This window comes from Pseudopodoces humilis, chromosome 6, assembly GCF_049639895.1.
Source record: "Pseudopodoces humilis isolate 2021_Gansu_Grassland_sample_001 chromosome 6, ASM4963989v1, whole genome shotgun sequence".
NCBI lineage: Eukaryota > Metazoa > Chordata > Aves > Passeriformes > Paridae > Pseudopodoces > Pseudopodoces humilis.
The window spans coordinates 68,159,050-68,181,305 of NC_142205.1; the positions used below are offsets into that span (position 1 = coordinate 68,159,050).

At 39.4% G+C, this 22,256-nt stretch overlaps 1 protein-coding gene across 2 annotated transcripts in view; it reads left to right on the forward strand.

Annotated features, from left to right (window-relative positions):
• Positions 1-22,256, forward strand: part of PDE5A (phosphodiesterase 5A) — a 103,328-nt gene that overhangs the window by 25,966 nt on the left and 55,106 nt on the right. The window lies entirely within an intron of this gene.

Sequence of the window (22,256 nt, forward strand, 5' to 3'; positions counted from 1 at the left end):
CTCCAGTTTTGGCCCTGCTGGGAAGTGTGATGGAACAGAGAGGGATCACTGGAGTTTGTGCAGTCCTTGCCTGACCTGAGGCACAGCAATATGAGGATGTGCTGGAAAGTCCTGTAGGGAGCCAGAGGATAAAATGAACAGTGTAGTGCGTCTTCATCCCCACAGCACTCAACACCTACAGTATTCTCCTCACATTATTTTCCTTGGATTAGTCTGACCTTTTTTCCAATGTGATGCCTGTTGGGTAATGGGGGCATTTAGATAACAGCTCTCATCAGCCTTACAGCTCCTGCTCTTCCTGTAATGGTCTCTGAATGGCACTGCTTCCATATCCACCTTCAATGTACCCTGAAAAAAATACATTGTGGAAGGATAGTGGTGGGAGAAACAAAGGGCATTCGCCATCAACAGGAAAGGAATCATTCTGTAGATATTTATTTGTTAATCCATCCCGGTCTCTGTGTGCTGTGTTATTGCCTGCCCAAGGGGTGAACTCTTGTAGAATTAGCAACAGACTTGCCGAAGCTCAGGGATGAAGTAATGGTGCGCTGGAAGCGTGACTAGCACGAGTCTGAGTGCTGCAGGACACCTCACATGCTGCACAACAAATTGTTTATGCAGTTTCAGCAACAACAGCAGCTGGAATTTTTACAGGGATGACAAAATGCTGGAATATGAGCGGTTTGATGCTTTTTCTTAAGAAAGGACTTGAGTCAAAGACATCAAAGCACAGACAAGGACTTCATTCTGTATTAATACCCCTTTGTTACTAGGTTTGAAATATCAGCTGTTTCTATTCTTTTTGGTTTAATCATTTTTCTTTACATTTTAGGCCAGCAACTAACTAATTAGCCCTAGATTTGATATGGGATCTTCTAGCACATATCCCTATCAGTTTGTCCCTCATGACCAGCTATCAGGGAACATTCAGCACAACCTGACTTCACAATTACAGAAACCTATTTGGGAAATTAAAAAGCAGTCTATGCCCTTATTTCATTAAGATGTATTATTTTCATGGAAGACTGTAAGAATTATTGAAATGTTCATGGAAAAATGTCTTTCCCTTTGGATGTTTTGAGCAGTTGTTATTCTGTTGGGAATATCTATTGAGGGTGATCAGCATTCAAAGTTCCTTTTTAAACAAATCCAAAATAGTTCACCATAATACTAAAAACTCTATCACCCAAACTTGATAAAAACCTCTGTCAAAAAATTATGGAATGATCCTGATTATGGAAGATTTCTGCCAAACAAAATAGAATAGAATACAAAACAGCTACAAAAATTATAAAGCAGGACTGACCTTGTGGACCATTTGGTTAATTTTTCATGGTGTTCTCCCATATTTTCATGCCTCATTAGTCCCCATGACTATGGCTTTAAATCTGTGCCCAAGGCCATAAGAGTGAGTATGAAATAATGAATCTAGGTCATGTCAGTGGACAGGACCAGACAGGAAATCTATGTGAAATGCACCCAATTTAGTAGAATTTTCAGCACCTTCTATTATTGAAAGCTATGAAAAAAGCACTAAATTACAATTAAGTTCCATTCTGGCAGATTAAATATGCAAACTGGACGCTCAGTACTCACACTCTCAGCAGATGGCTAAAGCATTGCCAGACAAGCCACCGTTTTCTGGATAATATCCTTTAATATTTGGTATTTCCAGATCCTCTGAAAGAACTGTCTTTGCTATTCCATACATATATGCCCTGTGGAAGATTTTCCCCTAAATAATTAAGAAAGAAAATTATTTCCTCTGAGAAAAAAAAAGCATTCACTAAAGGTACTGAGAAAATGGCCATCCAATTATCTGAATATAATTCCAAGAACCAGCACAGAACTTTGGATAGTGGATCTCATGCATTATCTAACAGCTGGGTTCATTCCCTTATTTCAAAGCATATATTCCTTAGAGAAGACAATATTTTGTCCTAGCTTATTATAATATTACCATAAATCACAAGTGATTACTTCAAAGAAAAAAGCCACAAACACAAATGTGGCATAAGCAGTATTTTGCTATATATTCTATATTTACATGGCAGCTATACTATAAACACAAAGTATGCAATTCCACAATCCTCAAAAGAATAGGCAAGTGATCTGGTTTTAATTTTAGGTTTTCTACGTTTATATCTTGGAACTGTACACTTCCAGGAATTACGGGTTAAGTTGGAGGAGAAACAGGAGCAACTCTGCTTTGCCAGTTTAAAATAGAGTTCACTGATTTCAGGAATAGTTTCTTTTCCACATGCTGAGACTTCTCCTGAGGGAATAAATCACTGATACAGTAAGGACAACAGGAGCAAGATGTATTCCTACAGTGCAAAGTCAGAACAGTAATGACTAGATATAAAAATTTGTAATTTAATGCTTTGAAAGGATAAACATTTTGAAAGCATGTTTTCAAAATACATCTGCAAAATAACTTGTCCTTTTCTTTTATTCATTGTTCCATGAGACTTATGGCATTATGTTTTATGGTTGCTCAACTCTAGGCACAAACATTTTCCTGCTGAAACACTGGCAATATTTTTATTTTTATTTTTTTTTTGGCAAAAACCATAAGCCAAAGCCAGTGGGGAATGGATCTCCAGCACAGATCCACTGAAACAGTGGACTGCATCCCTGCAAGTGACAGCAGCAGTGAAATATTAAAAACATCCTTCCTCCTGATACAGCATTGCTCCAAATGAATTGAGATTGTACATGAGGTATATGCTATTCATGGTCAAAGCTCAGAATCGTTATTGTATACTATTCAGAACCTGTGTATAACTTATCAGCTGCTCAGGTCATGGCTTCTGCACCTAAATTATACTCTATACTTCTTCTGGCACAATTAATACCAGTGGTCATGGCAGTTCCAGTGGAACAGAAAAGCTATGGAACAGCAACTCTGGCAGAAACAGACACAGCAATAAGGTCACGATGTATGGAGGGAGCAGCCAGCACTGCTTTCTGCACAATAAAAAACAGAAAGAGTTTCCATAGGAAATGGAAAAACACCCAAAGAAATATCTGTTAGCAGAGAGCAAAGAAGGTCAGCCAGGGCCTCTAGGATCCCTATTTATAAGAGCTTTCCCTTGAGTTCTCATTTGTGTAGGTGGCTATTTTTATTAGGAACAACAGACAAAAGCCTAGTCACATCACATGAGGAGATTTGTATACATAAAAAGTATCTTCTGCACTTCCTTTTCTTTTTCCCAGAAAGTTTGGAGTTTTGAGCTATGCAAGATGGATGAATGAAGACGTGGTCTTGTCTTTGGAGTTTACACTGCTCAGATTAAACTGAGGATATTTTCCAAAAGCATGTGTTATGTATTTAACAAGAGAAGTTCACTGTGGGGTGATAGAGATCAACATTTTTTTTCCTGGAAGAAGCTTTGTTTAGTTTCCATTAAGTAATGAGCTGCTAAAGGATTTGCTGCTACAGGAATCCGAAAAAAAAACACCTTAAACACACTACAGCAAAGTATTGTCCTGTGGGACAATTCCATAGTACACATTTGGGCCAGTAGGCATTCCATCACCGAAACATCAACTAGAAATAGCTAAACACTGAAAATTTGTTCCAGAAACATTCTTGAGAAAACTGTTTTCCTGAAATACATAATCATGCTTATTTTTTTACATTCCAGTGTTTTTACTGGTTTGGTAGTCTTGACAGGAGGCATGAATCACAAACTTACAAGCAGACAGCAGTTTGCATTCTTTTTTGTGGAAAAATTGTCCCCTAATGATTTTTGCAAGATAGACCAAGGGAATATGCAACAGGAAGATTGCTTATTTGAGTTTCATTTACATAAAAATGAGAAAATTGGATACTTCCATGGTTAGAGCTATAAGGAAAGTTGTGTCAAAAAATATTCTTTATTCTTTGCTTAGCAATTGAGTAATTTATTCTATAGAAACAATTATTTTGGCTGTAATACTCTATGAAGTGTGCATGACCGAGAACAGAGGGACAGTGGAGTCAGCTGAATTTCATACTGAGGAATTGTTGGTCAATATACCACCCAGCCTTTATAGTTCAGAAAGTTCCTCTTCATTGTAAAAAGATAACCAATGTCAGCCCATATGAAATTTTTCTGAGTGCTCAATATTCACAATTCAGTATCTGAGTTGTTTGCTCAACTTAGTTCCTTGATATTGTTTCCCCTTCCTGACTGGATAGCCTTCCGGACTAAATTTGTTTCAAATATACTCCATCTCATCATTAAATTAACCTCAATTTCAAGTCCAACAGTCACTTTCTGCAAACATATTGTCACAACATGCAAATAAAAATGAGTGCAAGCATTTGCTGGGAAAAGGGTGAATATTTTCCTGTAATGTTGTTGCATTGCTCCAATCATCCGGTCTCCCGTAAGACATACCAGCAGTAAAAAAGTGATAAACAATTGGCCAACACTTATCCACTTATTTAGAAACAGTTTCTTGGTGAAGATTTGTGATTTAGGCTCTGCATGTGTCCTCAGCTGTAAGGCAGGATATGTATTTTATCCAGCCACACAAGAAGATCTCATCTTTAGTTCCTATTTGTGGAAGTAAATTGGGTATGATGCCAAGCCACAGCTCCTTGCACACACACACTGTTCTCTGAAAGAGCTCCCAGCACTGGGTTTGGGCTTACAGGAATCTTGTAGGGTCATAACAGCAAGCACAAGAACCAACCCCAAACACCAAAACTCCACACGTGCTTACCCAGAGCTCTGTTTGCTCCAGCCTCACTGGAAGCCCTCAGATTTCAGCTCAAACAAACTGCAGTGAGCTATAGGCTGACAGAAATAAATCTGGCTGGCTTCAGGTTTGCATTTCACCACAACAGCTTGGACCTCGAGGCACTCATAGGGAAGACATCAGGCATCAGGGCTCCATGCTGATAGCCTAGCCTTCCACATTGGAATAGTTTTCAAGCAGTTTGAACGAATAACTTCGAAAAAAAGCCAGATTAAAAGAGCTCTTCCTTGCCAGGGCGTCACAAGAATGATGGTAACAGACCCAGCTCACTTGTGCTGGAAGGGCAGAGCTCACCAGCTCAGCTTGTGACACCTGTGTAATGGCAACAGTGCTGCTAATTTACCCATTTGCACAAGGATTTTCCTGGGTGAGCGCCAGGAAAACACCTACTGGGAAGATAATATATCAAATTATACACAAATTCAGTTTAGGTCACCCAATATCACTCCAAAATCTCTCTGCAGGACAGAAACACAAGTATTACTTGTAAAAGGGCCATGAGTATTTGTACAAAGTCTGGGACTCCTTCACCTCTTGGCTGTTCTAAGTGCTTGCCAACTTGTAGGATTAAACCTGATATTCGTAGAGGAGACAACCGAGAGCCGAGATCTCTGTTTCTGCTTTGAACTGAGGTATACAACTCCATCCTCCAGAGACAGTTTCAACATCTGTCAAAAAAGGTATGAAAGTACTATTTTTCCCTAAAGGAAGAATTACAGAGTGAATTAATTAACACTTAGGAAGGGTTTAGGGTTTCAGGAAACTATGTACCATGAAAATGCTGGGTGCCATGATCCCTTTATAATGGAATATTTTATCACCCAAAACTGGCAATTTCCTTACAAGTCAATTTTTTTCCACTGTTATTCCATGATATCCTTAAAAACAGACACTATAGGTTTTTTCCCTGCATTTCTTACTTCAGCCAGACAATTCTCCACTCCTTCTGCTTCAAAAAGAATTGAGTACACAATGGTTCTGCTTCCCCCCTACAGAACAGTTGGAGTTTTGCACTTCACACTTGGGCTCCTGCTGTATAGGAAATACTAACGGCGACAGCAATGAAAGGAAACAGCCCTTCCGAGTTGTGAACTCCTAGGTGAGCTGCCTTTGTTTTCTGGAGACAAAGCATGGTATGAATGTTCTAAATTAAGAATCAAAGCATTCCATATCTCTGAGTACATGTATAAATTAAAAGTAGGAGTTTATAAAATACTTCAAGGCCTTGAACAAAAGGAGGACATCACAGCCCATTCCACAGTTGTGGACTGGCCCATTACCATTTTATGTGCAGTTGGGCGTATATCTGATAAACACCCGACATAATTGCACTTCTTCTTAAAAAAAGCACTTTACAAGTTAAAAAAAATATATGTAAGTAGCAGGAGGCAAACCAAAACACCAACTTCAAACACTCATAAATTTTCAGAACTTTGAGATCTTAAAAATGTTGCAAATCCAGATCTTGCATTCTGGATCCAAGCATTCCCATCCTGACCTTGAATTTATTGGATGGCTGGAGATTTCAGAATGGATGAAATCCAGTCAGCAAATGCTCCAAGTTTCTAAAACTCAAATACTTACCTGAATTTGAAGTACATCATGAGTTTGTCTTCATACAGCAAAGACAATTTAAGTTGCATTTGGTACCCATCCATTAAATTATGCAGACTTTTAAAATGCACAAGCTTATAGTAAGAGAATTCAGAACAAAATAACTTTCTTGGTATTTTAATTCTATATGTTGAAGAAGAAACAAATCAATATAAAATATTATTTTAAATATGTGCTTTCAAAGGTCCCCCTGTTTACTCCATGTTAAGGAATTTTTTTCAAAACTGTATTATTGAGAAATAAAGCAGAAAGAAAAACTATGAATCTTAGATATTTAGCATTCATTAGTGTTATGCCTGTAATACTGTCTCATACCAAAGCAAGTTAGGGAAAAAGGAATGTCCAGTGAGAGTGCACAGCTTATCAAATGGGATGTATCAAATGGATGTTCCACTGGGGTCTGTCCCAGTGTTATTCAGTGCCTTCACTCCTTACCCAAAGGTCACATCACAGAAGAGGCTTGTTTGACTTAGAGACAAATGAAGTCTGGTCCATTGCCAGTACTCTGGAGGTCAAGAATAGGATTCCACATAGTTGTGACAAACTGGAGATACAAGCGGAAAACTTTTAATCTTTTTTGACTTCTACAAGTGTAAGCACTGCGCTCAGGAATAATAACCTGCACAGACAGAAAATGTGGAATAGCTGAGGAGGGGGAAATTCAGGTAGAAAGGACAGAAATGACATCTGAGACCAGACAGGATAGGAGTTAACAACGTCATGCTGCTGCCACCACAGAGTGTCATTCTGGAATGTGGATAGCAGACAAGCTTGCAGAGGAACCCTTTTGCTAGAGCAACACTGATAAGGCTTTAGCTGGATTGCTGTGGCTGTGTCAGGGACCACACTTCAAGAAGTCTATGGACTGGTCAGAGACAGTCCCAAACACAGCAATAAAAATGATGAAGTGATCTATAAATTATGAATTAGGGTGAAATACTGGAACAGTGGGATATTTAGCCAAACAGACTGAGGAAAGCCTTGATAACAGCCTCTCGGACATGTAGAAGGCTATTTTATGTGTCTGCAGAAGTTACAAGATAAAATTCAAGAAAGATTCAGGTTACATTATCAGACATATTTTGTAATGAAAGGGCCATGAACAGCAGGAAAATTTGAGGTTTTGTGCATCCTTATTGAAGATTTCAAGGCAGGCTGACAAATGCCTGCCAGGAAGCATCCAAAGGCTGTGGCTTTTGCCTTGTATCAGGTGATTTCTTATTCCTTCCAGCCCTACCATCCCATGGTTCTGCTTGCTCTATATCCTGCTTAATTCAGAGCACTAAAAGTTCTGACACACACTACATTGTGAAATACATTTGATTTCAATGAGCCCAGAATATGTTTCTGCTTATCCACCTTCTACTTTTGCTTCTCGCTGAAGGCAAAAGACAAATTATTATTGTTCTCATTCACCCTATTGTTTCAGTGAAATGTCAGTTCCGCAGTGATGATCGAGAAACTGAAAGGCTCAAGCCTGTGGGATGTGAACATTGTGGTCCCAACTCAGATATAAAATGAAGGTTAAGAAGAAGCAAACACATACTTGCTGTTTCAGGAAGTGTGTCAGTGTCTGGCAGCTTGTTCAGAAGGCTCGTTACCTTGTATGGAGAGACCGAGCTGCACATGCTTCATTCAGGCAGAAACACAACAGAAAATTAAATCGTTGAATCTTGAACGCTGCCATAAATATCTCCAAAACATTGTTTGTTGTTTAATTTACAATTTCAGATGACTGGTACAGCTCAGACTGAAAGGACAGAAATTATGCAAATAATCACAGGAACTAAGAAATGCCAACAACGGTATCTAATCTTTCTATGGAGATTTTCTGGAAGCTTCATAGAAAAGTTGGATTTTAGGGAAATATGTACTAATTTATTTATTTTTTTAACCAGGCTGACTTTATATCAAATGTCCATCCACAGCTCATTTGGAGCTATTATAGGATTAGGTGAAAAGCATAAACTGTAATTACAAGATAAACCATGTCAAGCCAACATGGGCATTGTTCAGGAAGTCGTGCCAAATGACATCCCAAGCACACAATGTGGAGAGAGGATGTGCCAACAATTTTAATTAGTGAGAAATTGTTTCAGTATTTTGTTTCACTTTGATAGTAGTATGTTTTAAAAAAACGTCAGCCAGTTACACAGGGGCTGGCTGCAGTCCAGGGGTGAAACTGTGATGAAGAGGGCCATTAGTGAAAAATGCCAAGCTCTGAGTTCCATGTCATTAATATTTATGACACAGTGTGAAGAATCTTATTGAAATGCTACTCTGTGTGGGTTGGGGTGAAGGAAAAGAGGGATGCTAGGGAAGGAGAGTTACAGTATTCATGCTAAAGTGTGCAGGCATCTTGACAAGGAACAAAGCCCTTGACAGACACTGGGTAGCAATAATTAGTCTAATGTTTGGATAGTTACACTTTATCTGACCTCTGATTTTAATGGCATAAAATTCTAAAAATGACTGTTCTGTCAAGCTGCCAAGTAAAATGCATTTGGATGGGTATTTGGAAACCAAATATCATTTTTAACCATCATCTATTATTTTAGGCAAATTGCCTGAAGTGGACTGAACCTCAAATATTTATTTCATGCCAGCCTGCTCATCCTGAAATTCTGTTATGATTTCAGGCAGACAATATGCTTTGTTCAATATGCTGCTATAACTCTTACCAGTGCCTGCTGAAGTCCTGCAGTAACTGAATTCCTCCCTTTGCAGAGAGTGGGAAAGAAACTCTGCTGCCAGGGAGTGCTGCCCTAGACCCTTCCTGGATCACAGGAGGTGGTGAGGCACTTTCACATCCAGAACTTCCATAAGCAATGGGCTTTGTGCACTTACTAGACTGACATTCAGAATTTGGGTGTCTCCACAGTGAAACTCTGTACTGTTTGTGTGACTGGGGTGACAATGCTCTGTGTTTTGTCACATGGCTGCAGCGAGTCCCTTTCATGTTTTCATAAAGTTCACATTAGATTTGCATGAACTATGTAGCGAGTCATCATCTCTCTGCTTTTAATGCAAATTGTCTCCTTCTCTTGACATAAATAGTCTGTTTTATGTCCTAACTTAATTCCTGCAAACTGCTGTGTTTTTTCAACTTATGTTGTTAGGTCAAGAAATAAATGAAGTGCACTATACACATGATATTTTTCATGCAAGTGTCTGGCATGCGTATTGCTTACATAAAAATGCAGCATTGTTTAAGAAAGAGAAGAATTTAGAGGGAGCTGGTATAGGATATCCATTTATTTTTTTTTAAGCAGCAATTCCTTGATTAATTTTTTTTTTTCAAATGACAGTATTTCATAGGATAAAAAGAAAAATCTGCTGTTGAAAACACAGAAAACCATCAAGTGAAATCAAAGTTACAATTTTATACAAAGGAACCCTGCTATTTGTAGCACTCAAATATAAAATGAAATACAATTGGAATTAACTGCTGAAAATTTATTTTACTATGTGCTAACAGAAACTTGGTCATGTGCTCTGTCACCCAGGAAATGTATCAGCTTTGAAGTCTCTATCTCCTGTTTCTATTCAGAGAAGGTCAAAGCTAAGGTTCAACAGGAATCCAGGAACTTCTAAGGCAAGGATGAATTAACTCCTGTGGCAAGGTGTCCTAAATTATTGCTTTGTAACTATATCCATCTAGAGTATGCAGTAACATGCAGAAGTTAAGAATAGGTGGTTGTACTTTGTACTACACAATCAGCCCTGAAATAAGAAAGAGCTTGGTTTCTCATTGACTTTTAACTGATAAACAATGACTGTGGAGAAATTCCTCCTAATGAATTTTATAAGAATTCCCATTAGTGGGATATCCCCTTTTGCACTCCTCTGGTGGCTCTTTAAATCTGACTTTCATACATTTGCCAGCCTCATCTCAGAGTCCATATAGATAAATTTAAAAATGCTTCTTGCCATTTCAAAAGAAACCTTGCTGGAAGATGAGGAGCCCCGTTTGATAATCCTGGGAGGGCCATGTTCGAGGGACAGCAAGGATCAGGGCTGACTGGAGGGCTCACCCAACGCTGCTACACTGCAACAGTGTTAAGTTAAAGGTGGGACTGCCCAGCATCTGGAACTGTTTAGCTTTTAGTGAGAATTTTCTACTGAGCACTGCGATTATCTTATCTCCTTTCCACCTCTGTGCAACGTAGAGACGTGTGTTTCAACACGGTTACTGTCAGTGGGATTGCTACATTCGCACAATTGCATCAATCGAGTTCCTTGGCATTTGATCCACGCACAGAGGGAAGGTCTTTGATTTCAGGCCTAGCGAGGGTGACCGCAGGCAGATCCCAAAGATGCTGAACACTGATGATCAGGACATCTTCAAATCAAGAGCTGAGGAGAAGAGTTCAGCTAAGAAGGTCCCTGACTCCCAAGAGCCCCTCCAGCTGCCCCGGCCGCTAATGCGAGCTGAGGGTGCTCAGTATTTTGCATAACCCAGCTATAAATGCATCACACTTAACTGTATAATCTCAGGGATAAGGGAACATCTGTCATCCAATAGCAGCAAACACCATCTGCTTTTGCATCACCATATTCCTACTTACTTGAACAAATGGAGCTCAAGGGACACTGGGCACCGCTTAAGAAAATACAAAATGTATTTAGTCTTGTTACTTTGCCCTTTTGCACATTTGGAATAGCTGTAATGAAAGGCTTTGCTCACAAAAGCTTTCATTAGAGTAATTTCCTATTTGTGCTTTCTCTGCTTCAGAACTATATCATTTTTCTCTAACCAGCTCATGGAAACTATCCAAACTAGTTATGAAATAACTCACCTCCCATTACTCCCAACCTTAGCCAGTAGCCTACATCCTTTTTCAAGATAACATCAGGAGTCTTTCTTGATCTTTTCAGCTCCTGCCCAGAAGAATGGCTGGTCCAGCCTTCTGCTTCTCTTTGCTGATACTAAAACAAAAGAAATGCAAAGGCGGCACAGTATCAGGCAAAAAAATCTTCTCTGGAAGACCGAAGTAGACCTCTGGAATTTTGCCAAAAGAAATTTACAGCTGAGTTGGTTTGAACACTTTGTACTATTCATAATTTATAGTGACTTATTATTAATAATTTTAATGTCTGGGGGAAAATGAAATTATACTCTGCTGCATTGTGGATTCAAATTTTAAAGATGTTCAAATTATCTGACCAGATAATTGTTCCTCTTCTGGCTTTTGACTAGGACTGCTCCTTCTGTTACTTGATTAAACAGATAGCAGAGCATGTGTCCTGGTCTGAAGTAGGAAATGGTTCTCTAGGAAGCTATGGGAAATCTATCACTTCTCTCACTACTCCAATGTACTCTAAAGGCAGTTAATGATAACAATTGATGCTGTGCTTTCCAAATTTAGCCCTTGAGGGACTGATGTGCTGAGTGTCCCCAGAAGAGTACTTGACTGGAAAATCAAACTTAGGGACTGGCGTAGAAAGGATGCTTGAGTAGGCCAAATGAACCAAATATAAACACACCTCCAAGAACTAAGAGGAAATTAGTGGAGAACGAGGGTGGCTCATAAATCTGGAGAGACAAAAATATGTTTATCTGGAATCTTGGAATTCAAATTCAATTTGTATCTAGTGCTTGGTTGAACTTTTCAGACAACATTTTACAATGTTTGTCATTTGCTATACAATTTGTACATTTTATTATAATTTATAGAAACAGTCTCTCTGCTTCCCTAAATAGGTACAGAGGCAAGGCCAGTAGACAGGTTTTGTACATACTTGACCAATTACATCCATGTAAAAACCCCCTGAAAGAATAAAGTATTTTATTTGAAATGCCTCTAAGCTCACAGATGAAGCTCCAGCTTTAAAGCGATCAGCATTTATAAAGCCCCAAAGTCTTCTTCAGAGTTCCACACATCTCTGTTCTCACCAAAAAAATGAAAAGTGATGTGTCAAGGCAATGTTTAATATTATGTGTCTTACAACAGCACTTGACAACCTGGAAAGCTGTTCCCACTGTATTTAGGAGCTGTGAGGTATCTGCAATATGAGGCTACCTTACAGGTTTAGGTTATTAGTTCCTAACTGGGGGAAGAAGGAGAAATAAGCTCTGAGAGATGAAATGTAACAGCTCTGTTGAATTCCAATCCAGCAAATGGCACAACAGAACACCTTAACTCCTGAATTATCACTAAACCTGGAGCAGCCTCTGACGAGAGACCCAAGTATTTGTCTGTCATTGTTTAAAACTATCTTCTAAGTCTGGAGACTGAAAGAAAGCTTTGCATCTCCTTGCAAGCTGAAAGAAAATAAGAATTTATTCAAATTCCCAATGAGCACATCTGGAATGGCCTCCAGTATTTTGCTGCCAGCCTTCAGAGCCAGACACTGTGAGGTTTCTCTGGTTTTATCTGCACCACGAGCTGTGGTACAGCACAGACATAATTGAGCTGTTTCTGACCACTCTGCCTCAGCTGCTGAAAACAGGATCCTTATTAGTGCTGACATTAGTGCAGGCTTATTTATCTCACTCTCCCTCTGCTGGATTGCTACCATGCTTCTCAGAATGTCTTCTCAGCCTCAAATTAAATTGCAAATTATAATGTAAATTAAATTGTTCTTTTTTCCCGGCTATCTTTGGTTTCAAGAAGGTCGTACCTCCGAAACAAACAGCACTATAAGGCTTTGGAAAAAAAAGACATGGGGAGAAACCACTGGTCTTCTTTTGGCTGAAAATCAACTGGATATAAAGGTTTCTGTCATTAACACACTTCTAGATTACCTTCTCCTAATATTTTTGACATAAATCAGAGGTAGTTAAATCCTTAGAACAGGTACTTCAAAATAAACCATGTTACTTTAAGTATTACTAGGTATTTTGATTTGTTGGTTTTGGATTTTTTCCTCTAAATGAATGCTCTTTAGCACAAATTTCACAAATACCTTTGTCATCAAATTATATGGATCAGTAACCTCTGCTGAAGAAAAGGCAAGTCTTGATGAGAAACTTTAATGAATCTGCACTGGGGAGCATTAACCTCTTTGCTGTGGTTTGCTGGAGCCTGAGTGGGGCCCAGCTCAGCAGCCTCACTAAGGATTGGCTGACAAAAACAAGTCCTGCATATGGGATAGGAAACAAATCAGGAAAACATCCTTTATAAGGCTGCATGGAATACAGGCTATCCCATAATTTTTCCCATCATTAACCATTTCTTTGCTATTGAACCCTTCAGGACCTATGAGTGTCCATGAGCTCTTACTGTGATGCTCTACATGTGATGTGTGCTGAGGCTGGGCCATGTGGGGCTTTTCAGTGTTTTCCCCTAAACAGAAATTTTTCCCTCAAAACTTTTTTTGGTTAAGCTCCCAGAAAGAATTACAGATTGGTTTTGGTTTTTTTCCTTTTCATAGAAGACAAGTTCCAAAGTGACAATTTCATTCTTGCAGTGGGTTAAAGGAATTTGAACTTGCCCTCATAACTGAGTACTTTAGGGCAGTGTACAAAAACTTTTGAGATAAAGGTATAGATACAGATGAAATAGATATGAACTTTTCAAGACTTTTCAAAAGACTTAGGGAGTCTTTCAGAGATCACATGCAATAGATACCTACACACTGGTGATGAAATAACAGCCTCTTTTTTCCTGCTGTTTTCAGCTCATACAGACTAAACCCCTTTTCCTCTTTCTCTGATGGCCCTTATATTCTTTTACACCTAAATTACAAAAGGAAACTAAATTCTTTCCAGTACAAGCCATAGGTGGATGATATGCTTTTAGTTGTCCTTGCTGGGAATGTCAAAGCAGGCAGTGCAATCCTTCTTATTTCAGTGATAGGAATAAACCCTTGTTTGATAGTTTGCTGGTTCCTAGATGATCTCTTAGAAAAGATAAATTGCCAACCTTCTCCCCTTCTAGTCACTGACATATTTGCATATATCCAATGGGAAAATAATGATTCAAAATCAGAGATCAGTGTTCTAGTGTAGAAGGCAAGCAAAACACAACCTATGACAAAGTAGATCCCACATATTTGTAGTGCAACTTCTGGCCAAATTCCACTGGATAACACTGACAGGCTGGTGTTTCAAATCCATGTTCAGTACATGTGTGATTCATTTACTTCATCCATATGGGATTCTGAATATTTATCATGAATTAACAGCATCTTTTTCAGTAATAAATAAATAACTAGTTTTAACAAATAATAAATAATTCTAATTAAATAAATAAATAAAAATAATCCTAATTTATGAAATGGAGGTAAGGGATTCTGACTCTTTGTCTACCAAGTCAGTAAATTAGCTAATTAGACAAAAATGTCAGGAAATCAGAAGGAACGAAATCCCTACTTGTATCCAGGAAGGAACTGCACTGCTGGAAGCCCTGCTCATGTAACCGAGAGCTTGAGCCACTACACAACTCAGCGTCTTACTCTGGTTCACAGCTCCAGCTTTTCCCCCTTCTTTCCACAGCTATTTTATTTCTGGTCTGTGCACTGTAGCTGTGTTAACTAATTGGTGAGATGGAAATTTCCTTTTCCACAAAGAAGCCAATTCAAAGAGCAAGTCTTTGAAGAAGAGCAGGCTGGGTGAGACTGGCGTTCTAGCCCATGCTAAGCCACTCACCCCGCATCCCTCTCACTATCCTGGCAGCACAAGTGTTGGGACAGAGCTGATGGCCAGATGCTACCACAACCTGCCTGTGCCCCTCACACTCTCCCTTCTCCCAAAAGTGCCTGGCAGAGCATCCTCTGACTGAGAGCAGCCCTGGCAGAAGCACGGAGGGAGAAGCACTTGCTTGGGACGGCCCTGCTGCCCCTCTGCCTGTGCTCGCCTCTATCAGAAGGTGAGAGCCACAAAATATCAAAGACTGTTTTTCCTCTCCAAACTCCCTGCCTGTTGTTTTTTCTCCAAACATGAGTCCATCTGCGCCTTCCCAAGCGATGGACGTGCGGCGACATCTGCGTCACTTCGAAAAAAACATTTGTGTGTTTGCTTCTCACGGGAAGTGGGAATTGCCAAGAAATAATTGTCAAGACCCTTTGTTGTTTTTCCCCTTTTGTATCTATTATTTCTGAGCAACCTCACCAATGCAAATCTGATTTAAGTTCACAGAGTTATGGAGAATAAGATTCTTGAAGCATCAGAACAAATATTCTTGATTCCAGAGGATATCAATTTACTTCTCTAGATCACACAGATAACCCAAATGTACGCTGAGCTCTCACTGACATCACTTCCTGTGTGGTAGCAAAGTTCTCAGGGCTGCTCTTAGGGTTCATACACTGGATTAGTCACTCAGACATATTCAGACTGATGGACACTTCTAAGTATTCCCAAGACAGCACTGGAGACAGAGACAAGACCATTTCTGCAAACTATTGTGGGACAGAAGCAATAAATACGTTATTTTAGAAAAAAGCTGAATCTGGTGGTTCAAGAAAAACAGTAACAGCTTTTACAGCAAAATTGCCAAACTGAAATAACACATTACCATCATTCAGATTTGGTGATTCTTCACAGTTTTGATAGAAACAGCACTTCAGGTGCAAATCTCCCACCAAGGGCAAAATGTTATCAACAGGCTTCTCCTTTATGCTAGGTTTGCATAAATACAGATAAACCCAGGTGCAATGAGTCACTCTAAACACACAGCACAGGTTAGAGAGGAGAATTTGACCCACGAATCTTTTCGGATTTAATTAGATCTTCAGTCGTGAAGAGAATATGATGGTGAAGGGAACAGCAAAGTATCCAGATACCTCTACAGCCATTTCTGCTCTTGAGCCTGTGATGTTTCTACTGGATTCTGCACTTAGTGAGGAATCTGTGCATCATATCCTGTCCTTATCTCAGAAAGACGAAATAATGAGCTACTCCTTACCATAAAATACCTGCCTTTCACAATTCTGCCTCTTTTTCATCTCTATGACTAGTTGATTTCAAGGCAGCTAATAAGTTCAAAACATTCTGTTTCGACTCTGCAAAAGACGTGGGATTTTCCTGAGGAAAACCAAGCCATGCAGTGACAACACTGTTGATTAAAAACACAACAGCCACCATCCAATGCAGTTTATGATTTATCCCTTCTCTGGCAGAAAGGACATTATTTTGATAGTGGGGATAATAAATTATGGAAAGAAATTACAATCTTTTATCCAAACCTTTCAGATGTAGCCTTCAAAAAAACCCCTATCAGTTCTTCATTGATTTTCCTTTTTCTCTGGGGATTGCATTTGTGAGTTGCAGCTCATCCTTAACTAATACAAGTTTACTTAGACATGAGAGAATTTTAGCATGAAACATTAAAAATTATGAGATGAGAATAAAAAGTAAACAAAATTTAAATATTTTGGCTTCTCAAGACCAAATTATCTTTTCAGTCACATTTTAAATCTGCTTTACATTCCCCAAAGTGAGAACTTCTGGCTTGATAGTCAAAAAAAAAGAGTTAAGGGAATGGATTATAATTTCATAAATATTGTTGTTTATCTGCAAAAGCTTCCTGATTAGTAAGCAAAGTCACAGGTTTATCCATCAAAAAAAATCTATAAAATCCTAGCTAGCAATGGCATTATGTAGCAAGTTGATATTATCTGAGACAGCTATCTGGTCAAAAGAAATCATCTTTCTAAAGGAATATCCTTGGTGTTCACAAGACCTCTGTTTTACAATCACATTCCCAAAGCACTAGAAAGTTAGGAGAAGAGACAGATTTCCTTGGAGGGATTCCTATCTCTGGGCACCAGTTCCTTTTTCTTCCAGACAGGATTACCCTGGGGGAGTTGTACGAACTTTCTTTGAAGGACACAATTTTTGCTTCAAAATAGCTCAGTCTGTTCTGAATTGCAGGTATTTTGAAAATAAAACTAGGTTTCCATGCAAGGTTAAAAATATTCCCTGAGCCCTCTCCCACATCAGATTGCAGGAGCTGGACACTACTGTGCTATCAATACAGTCAGTATATTTTTCAGGAGCAAAATACAAACATTGAGTTAGAACACTTAATATAAGTTTGCTAAGTACTTTTGCTTCCTTTCTTGGTCATGGTTCTGAGAGTGTTTGTTTAAATGAGGAGGAAAATGAATAGATTCCCCAGACTTCCCTCCACTGCCAGCAAATACAGCACTCACCGTCGTCCTTTGCATAACATGTGGTGAAAAGGGAAAAATTTGATTCTCCTGTTAAAATACTCATTGTCTGTCACTACTTTGCTTCTCACTTTTCCTGTAAATGTATACTTATGGCCACTTCAGTTTCTACTGACTCTTGTAGAGACTTAGAGAAACATCTTTGGTCTAAATTCTGTGCTTTCATAAACTGGCATTAATCCTGAGCTTTCCTACCACCCTGATAGAACTGCTGAGGAAGAACAGGGACATGGCAGCGTGCTGTGGGACTGGCCTGAGTGGGACAGCTCTTACTGGGGAGGTTTAGTCAAAAAAAAGCAAAAGTGTGGTGTTGAGAAGAGAAGGATGCCACTCCAGCCTTCCCCTCCTGCTGGGTTCTGGAGCTGCCTGGAATGGCACATTAAAAGGCTCCTTGAAGAGCGAGCTGTGCACTGTGCTCTGTGGATAAGGATCTCAGCCCCAACACTGACAGCACATTAAAACTCTCACATGCTAGTAAAAAACCTTCTTTCCTTAACTTCTGGATATACCTTCCAAGAAGGAATTTTAATGCAATGTGCACGTATCGTTTCCTGGAGATATTTCACAGAGATAAAGACAACAGTATTAACTATGCATTAACTTCATATCCCTTTTGTATGAATTTCTGTGTCACCCCAGTGTCTCAGACATCTGTAAAGGATTCTGCCAAAGCTCTGGAAGCTGGCTAGGAACTACCAGGAGTCAGGGAAAGCATCAGTGCTCAGGATAGCAGGGTGTATGAATGGTGCTGCTCGTCTGCCTGTGGACCCCAGGCCACAGCAGCTGTTTGACAGGATGAATTGGAAGGCAGATCAATGAGAGGCTCTGTGAGAGAGGCCATGGCACATCCCAAAACCAGGGTTTTTTTCCTTTCATTCCCCTGCTTTTATGCACTTCTCATAGTACTTCAGTTATTTAACTTCTTTAGACTGATAAACATTAAAAAAGAAGCAAATTCTCCTCCCAGCACTGAACTTTTTAATCAGTTCTTTAGGCAGTGAGCTTACAGTCTGCTCCTTTGCCAGGGTCAGACAGCTCAGATTACACAGCCACCTTCCTGCATTAGCACCCAGGGATTTATGGAGAAAGTTTCTATTCTGCTTTGTAGTCAGTGAAAATCAACAAGACTGGCAGCACAAGCAGCTTTGTTGTAATGCCCTGTTCTGAAGGGAACACTGTTGTTGATTACTCAAATGTTTTTACCTTTAATGGTTTTCTTTAAATTGCTTCATTTCTTTGTGTTGTGCTTAGTTCACTGGAGCTCACTAATCTGCTCTGCTGAGGAAAATATTGGTTGTGCTTTTCTCATTTTTGAAACAGATTAAGTTGAATTCAAGTTACCCATTTTGCCAAGGAAGAATGTAAATATTAAGAAACCTTTCCTCATCATTTTGAATGCCTTTTCTTCTCTATTTACTGCTCTTTTTATTTGAGGTCCCTGAACATTTGTGTGGGCAAAGCTGTGTCGGCATGAACAGTACACAAAGAGAACTTGGGGCCTGTAACAGAGAGTTGCTCTCTCCAAATTAGATTCTTGATTAAATAAACCACATTTTGACAACCTTAGAGTTGCCTTTTAAAGGTCAAGACATTCAGCCAGAGAACAGAAACACTCTGTACCAAACACAAAGGCCTGGTCCGTGTCCCAAGGACCTTTGCTAAGCAGCACAGGTCTGTGAGCAGAGCACAGCCAGATCAAAAGGGGAGCAGCAAAACAGAAGCAGCAGCATGGTCAGATAATGATGGCTCTCTGTTGCTATTGACTTGTGTCTCTGAAGAGAAGAGTTTCCTGAGGAAGATGTGAAGAGAAGAGGCTATTTTGCTCTGGCACTAGAGTGTAAGGTATTTTCAAGCACTGGTGATGATAAGAGCAAGAACAAAATGGAATATGGTGAAATGTGGTAAGGACACCAGAAAAGCTACACCAGAAAAGAACTTCACTCTTGAGCTGGAAGGTCAATGTGCAGAGGGACATTTCTCCAATTCCTACCAAAAGAAACTAAAACTAAGAGGGCAAACTTAGGCAAGGTAAGAAAGTTCTGCTGTCTCCACACTCTTCTTGCAAGTAGTGGGTAAGATGTGCAAGCTCAATGTTAGCAGAGGAAAAGGAGAAAGAAAGCAGATTCTAGCCTGAAGCAGGAGAGCTGTTTGCTCTGGAGCATCAGAATAAATCCAGCTGCATTTTTTCTATTTGTATCTTGTGGCTGCCAGGTTTTTAAATGAATCATATTAACACCTTCCTGGGACTGTGCAGAGCTCCAGTTGAAGCTCCAGCACCAGCAGGTTCTCTGCTGCCTGGGTGCTGTCCCCTCCTGAGATGGTCACTGATGCCCTGATGAAGGCATGAAAATGGTGTCTCTTTTCAACAGGAAACCTACTTTTTTTGAGGCGTTCACAGTATTTTGTTGTATTTGTCTTTCCACTGGATGTGCTTGATGCTGGCTAGTGAATTTGAAGGGTCCTGGAATTGCAGGAACTGATAGATATTCCAAGACACAGATAAACACACAAACTGAAAGATATTTCAGTTACTTCACCCCCATCTTTTTTTAATTATCTTGTAGTAAGAGCTTCAGAAATTATTTTATATTACTATTCATGAGCATAACTCTTCAGGAACAGCAAGAATCCTGGGGGAGTTTTTTTAAAAAAAATAAAAAATAGAAAGAAGAAAAAAGAAAGAAGCTCTGTCTAAGAATGAGGAAGGCTGTTTCAATCCAAAGCTTTCCTACTGAGATGTGAAGGGACCAAACTGTCCTAAAGCTTTGAGCCACTTGGAATGAAAACCAGCCAGAACATGCAGGGACCCCTGAAGCAAGTCAGGCCTGTTAGCAAACGGAAACAATAGTACTGTGCACATTTCAGCTCGATGCTCAACTGGGCTGTATCTGTGCTAAAGTCTACTTTCTGTGAGTTTTTATGGCTGGGAAGCACTTGGGAGAACTTGCAGCATTCACTTTCAGTTTTACCAGCTTGTTTAAGAACAACTTGTATTTATTTCCTTTCCTTATTAGTAACTATCAACATTATAGAATTCCAGTTCCTGTTCCATTTGTTTCTATAGATATATTTATATCCTTTTTTTTTTCGTCATACACTTTCCATTCTAAACAACTCAACCCCTAGCAAGCAATAGAATTACAAGATTACAGGAATGCCAAAATTTGTTTTACCTGGTTGTAAGATTAAATTCCATGTATCAGTTAAAATGAATATTAGTCCATAGAAAATCAACATCTTTCAACCTCACTAAAATTCAAAACCACCAAGAAGATTGATTAGTTTTTGTCTTGTTTTTTTTTTTTCTTTTGATGGTTTTCATTATGTACAGCTCTGTATTCTCTTACCTCCCAGGAGTACTTTTAAGTAGAAAAACATGATCAGACTTATTCACAGACAGAGATCAAGAAATTAAGCGTCAGCCACTAAGTATTTAGAGGGAAGAGCTCTGATTTATCTCCTATAAACTAACAAAAATATTTTGCCCAAGACAGAAATGCTGGAAGGATAAATAAATCCACATCTGAAAGACAAAGAGCAGATTAAAAGAAGGCATAAATTAATCAAAAGAGCTACTTACTCAATTAGCAATGACATGTTTGGGTTCCTTTACACTGAAAGAATCTGGTGGCAAATGCTTCCTGATTTCCCCTGGGTTTTGGGGGCCTTAAAGTAAGAGCAGAGGAAAATATGCGATTTAGGGGACCTGAAGTAGCTGTTTTCCTGTTAATGCAGAATGCAATCCTGTCAATACAAATTTAATCAGCTGTGAGGTTTTCCTCACAAAACCCATAATTCAGCTGTCAAATTAAAAATAGATGTTGGCAGTTCTAATCAAAAGGCACACACTGCAAATTCAGATAACACAGTATAAATGAATTTGAAGTCTGTATGAATGTACTGAACTCCAATACTGCAATACTTCCCCGTCCATGTTTTTACCTGCTAATGTCACTATACAGGCAATGTGTAGGTAGCATAAAATTCTCACAGAACACAGGATCTCTTCTACATCACTAACAAAGGAAAGCAAAATGGCAGAGAGATACTATGTCCCCCTCACACAAAATCCTGCTTTTCAGTCCATTTTGTACCTCTGTCACCCAGTCTCACATGGAAAGGAGGAAAACAGCAGGGAATATGTATGTACTCAGAGCAGGATGAACTGAGGACAGCACTCAGCTGTCCTCGCAGGCTGGCCCATGCTGTGTCACTTCTCATTTCCTCAGGGGTGCTTGTATTACTATTTGAGCCATGAGAATACCCCACAAACTTGTTTCCACACAGATGTTTTACTCTGGAAATAAATCAAATTAAAATAAATCAAATAGGCTCAAATAAAAATGGGGTTTTTTCAAGGTTCTAAAAAGAGACCAGACTTAGAAGCCAGAAATCAGAAATGTCAGGCACAGCCGGTAGCTCACAAGCAGCTGGAAGAAGTTTTAGAAGAGCCTCCCTAATATTGTTCCGTATTGGAAGAGTTTAGCAAAATTATGTGCTTATTTCCACCCTGCTGTCTCCACATTCCTCACTCTTTCTGGCAGCTTTCTTCTCACACAGTTTGTTTCTCCCCTACTCTAAAATCTACAGTGAAGGCCATTAAAAGTGAGGTGCCACAGCAGTGAACAGGCAGGGCTGAGCCAGTGACCTGTTTTTGGGGCTGAGTGGCCGAGATTCTCCTTCACCATGAGCCCAGGCCAGCAGATTAGGCAGCCACTAATTTACAATATTTTAATTAAACATACTTAACACAGCAAAAAAATGACAAACTT